The sequence below is a fragment of the Loxodonta africana genome, chromosome X, assembly GCF_030014295.1.
Source record: "Loxodonta africana isolate mLoxAfr1 chromosome X, mLoxAfr1.hap2, whole genome shotgun sequence".
In the NCBI taxonomy this organism is placed as follows: Eukaryota; Metazoa; Chordata; class Mammalia; order Proboscidea; family Elephantidae; genus Loxodonta; species Loxodonta africana.
Window position 1 is genome coordinate 159691731 of NC_087369.1, and position 4293 is coordinate 159696023.

A 4293-nucleotide genomic window follows, 5' to 3' on the forward strand; every position below is an offset into this window, starting at 1 on the left:
TGGGGGCCCTTGGTGAGAACAGTCTGTACCTTCTGGCCTACTTTCATGGGGACATTTTACCTCTGAGTCCTAGTTAAGGTGCATGTTTAGGCTATCTTTAGGTCTTGAACATCCACAATATCTGCCACTATTTTGGTCCCGTGACTTGGACACTTCCAATGAGAACTACTGAATAGACATCCCAGTGATATCCATTTTGGCATCTGTTCGTTTCCTGGCCTCCCAAGCCTGGCCGTTTTCCTGACTATCACTTATTTCCACTGATTATTTTCCTGGCACCCTCCCTACACTATACCTCCAGGAGCTCTTGTTTTTGGCTTTTCAGTACCTTGCCTGGAGTCTCTCCAGTTCCCTTGGTCTCCCCTGAGTTTAGTTTGCCCTGCTCTTCCACTTTGGAAAGTGTCTTTGTTCCCTTTGCTTGTGCCACCTTTCCATTTGGAGAAGGATATCTTTTTTTTTTTTTAATCTTTTTTCACACTGTTCATCCCTCTGACTTGGTTACTTAGTTGATCAAAGATAATTTTTTACCCTAAGTTTCAGATATTTAGGATTCTTGAATCATTACTCTGGATTTCCAATAAAATGTTTTCTTAAACTGCCTACACAGGCTTTCTGTGGTTATTGAAGTATTTAACTCTTTTATCCAAATTCTTTCCAAACTAATGCTCACATTTGGCCAGGGGTCCCTTTCCTAGAATAAAATAAATGTGTGGTGGGTTTCTTTGACTTTACTTCTTCCACTGGGTTACTGGCCCTTGTTGTGCTGGGTTGTGATGATAGGCCTCCATCTTCCATGGGGGCCCAGGATATAGAAGAAGACAAATTAAGCCAGTGGTCATCGGTGGTATCAAAGAATCTGGCTTCTAGCCTGATTCAGTCACAAATTCTCTGTATGATAGTAGGTAAACCACTTCTCTCTCTGGGCTCAGTTCCTTCATATTAATGAGATTGGCCCATAGGAAGAACAGGGATTCATAAATGAGGCTCCAATGGTTCAGTTTGCATCACTACCTTTTCAACATGTGCCTTTGCCTATGGCTGAAGAGTTAGATTCAGATTTCCTCAGCCCTGGGCAAAATTTTTAGTTCCTTCCAGTAACCTACACCTGATGTCTAGATTGAAATCTAGGTTGGTGACTAGGACTGGGCTGTTTGGCTGCTAGAGAAAGAGGGTCCTGGAAATACCATTCGCAGTTCCGCCAGGCATAGCCCTATACTCCTTTTTTTTTTAATAATTTTTATTGAGTTTTAAGTGAACATTTACAAATCAAGTTAGTCTGTCACATATAAGCTTATATACACCTTACTCCATACTCCCACTTACTCTCCCCCTAATGAGTCAGCCCTTCCAGTCTCTCCTTTCGTGACAATTTTTCCAGTTTCTAACCCTCTCTACCCTCCCATCTCCTCTCCAGTCAGGAGATGCCAACACAGTCTCAAGTGTCCACCTGATACAAGTAGCTCACTCTTCATCAGCATCTCTCTCCAACCCATTGTCCAGTCCCTTCCACGTCTGATGAGTTGTCTTTGGGAATGGTTCCTGTCCTGGGCCAACAGAAGGTTTGGGGACCATGACCGCCGGGATTCCTCTAGTCTCAGTCAGACCATTAAGTCTGGTCTTTTTATGAGAATTTGGGGTTTGCATCCCACTGTTCTCCTGCTCCCTCAGGGGTTCTCTGTTGTGCTCCCTGTCAGGGCAGTCATCGGTTGTGGCTGGGCACCATCTAGTTCTTCTGGTCTCAGGATGATGTAAGTCTCTGGTTCATGTGGCCCTTTCTGTCTCCTGGGCTCATAGTTATCATGTGACCTTGGTGTTCTTCATTCTCCTTTGATCCAGGTGGGTTGAGACCAATTGATGCATCTTAGATGGCCGCTTGTTAGCATTTAAGACCCCAGATGCTACATTTCAAAGTGGGATGCAGAATGTTTTCATAATAGAATTATTTTGCCAATTGACTTAGAATTCCCCTTAAGCCATAGTCCCCAAACCCCCACCCTTGCTCTGCTGACCTTTGAAGCATTCAGTTTATCCTGGGAACTTCTTTGCTTTTGGTCCAGTCCAGTTGAGCTGACCTTCCGTGTATTGAGTATTGTCCTTCCCTTCACCTAAAGTAGTTCTTATCTACTAACTAATCAGTAAATAACCCTCTCCCTCCCTCCCTCCCTCCCCCCCTCGTAACCACAAAAGTATGTGTTCTTCTCAGTTTATACTATTTCTCAAGATCTTATAATAGTGGTCTTATACAATATTTGTCCTTTTGCCTCTGACTAATTTCGCTCAGCTTAATGCCTTCCAGGTTCCTCCATGTTATGTAATGTTTCACGGATTCGTCACTGTTCTTTATAGAAGCGTAGTATTCCATTGTGTGAATATACCATAATTTATTTAACCATTCATCCGTTGACGGACACCTTGGTTGCTTCCAGCTTTTTGCTATTGTAAACAGAGCTGCAATAAACATGGGTGTGCATATATCTGTTTGTGTGAAGGCTCTTGTTTCTCTAGGGTATATTCCGAGGAGTGGGATTTCTGGGTTGTATGGTAGTTCTATTTCTAACTGTTTAAGATAACGCCAGATGGATTTCCAAAGTGGTTGTACCATTTTACATTCCCACCAGCAGTGTATAAGAGTTCCAATCTCTCCGCAGCCTCTCCAACATTTATTATTTTGTGTTTTTTGGATTAATGCCAGCCTTGTTGGAGTGAGATGGAATCTCATCCTAGTTTTAATTTGCATTTCTCTAATGGCTAATGATCGAGAGCATTTTCTCATGTATCTGTTAGTTGCCTGAATATCTTCTTTACTGAAGTGCGTGTTCATATCCTTTGCCCACTTCTTGATTGGGTCGTTTGTCTTTTTGTGGTTGAGTTTTATCAGAATCATATAGATTTTAGAGATCAGGCGCTGGTTGGAGATGTCATAGCTGAAAATTCTTTCCCAATCTGTAGGTGGTCTTTTTACTCTTTTGGTGAAGTCTTTAGATGAGCATAGGTGTTTGCTTTTTAGGAGCTCCCAGTTATCTGGTTTCTCTTCATCATTTTTGGTAATGTTTTGTATTCTGTTTATGCCTTGTATTAGGGCTCCTAACGTTGTCCCTATTTTTTCTTCCATGATCTTTATAGTTTTAGTCTTTATGTTTAGGTCTTTGATCCACTTGGAGTTAGTTTTTGTGCATGGTGTGAGGTATGGGTCCTGTTTCATTTTTTTTGCAAATGGATATCCAGTTATGCCAGCACCATTTGTTAAAAAGACTATCTTTTCCCCAATTAACTGACACTGGGCCTTTGTCAAATATCAGCTGCTCATATGTGGATGGATTTATATCTGGGTTCTCCATTCTGTTCCATTGGTCTATGTGCCTGTTGTTATACCAGTACCAGGCTGTTTTGACTACTGTGGCTGTATAATGGGTTCTAAAATCAGGTAGAGTGAGGCCTTCCACTTTCTTCTTCTTTTTCAGTAATGCTTTACTTATCAGAGGCTTCTTTCCCTTCCACATGAAGTTGGTGATTTGTTTCTCCATCACACTAAAAAATGTCGTTGGAATTTGGATCAGAAGTGCATTGTATGTATAGATAGCTTTTGGTACAATAGACATTTTTACTATGTTAAGTCTTCCTATCCATGAGCAAGGTATGTTTTTCCACTTAAGAGGTCCTTTTTAGTTTCCTGTAGTAGTACTTTGTAGTTTTCTTTGTATAGGTCTTTTACACCTTTGGTAATATTTATTCCTAAGTATTTTATCTTCTTGGGGGCTACTGTGAATGGTATTGATTTGGTGATTTCCTCTTCAATGTTCTTTTTGTTGATGTAGAGGAATCCAAGTGATTTTTGTATGTTTATCTTGTAACCTGAGACTCTGCCAAACTCTTCTATTAGTTTCAGTAGTTTTCTGGAGGATTCCTTAGGGTTTTCTGTGTATAAGATCATGTCATCTGCAAATAGAGATAATTTTACTTCCTCCTTGCCAATCCGGATGCCCTTTATTTCTTTGTCTAGCCTAATTGCTCTGGCTAGGACCTCTAGCACAATGTTGAATAAGAGCGGTGATAAAGGGCATCTTTGTCTGGTTCCCGTTCTCAAGGGAAATGCTTTCAGGCTCTCTCCATTTAGAGGGATGTTGGCTGTTGGCTTTGTATAGATGCCCTTTATTATGTTGAGGAATTTTCCTTCAATTCCTATTTTGGTTAGAGTTTTTATCATAAATGGGTGTTGGACTTTGTCAAATGCCTTTTCTGCATCAATTGATAAGATCACTTTTTTTTGTCCTTTGTTTTATTTATATGGTGGGT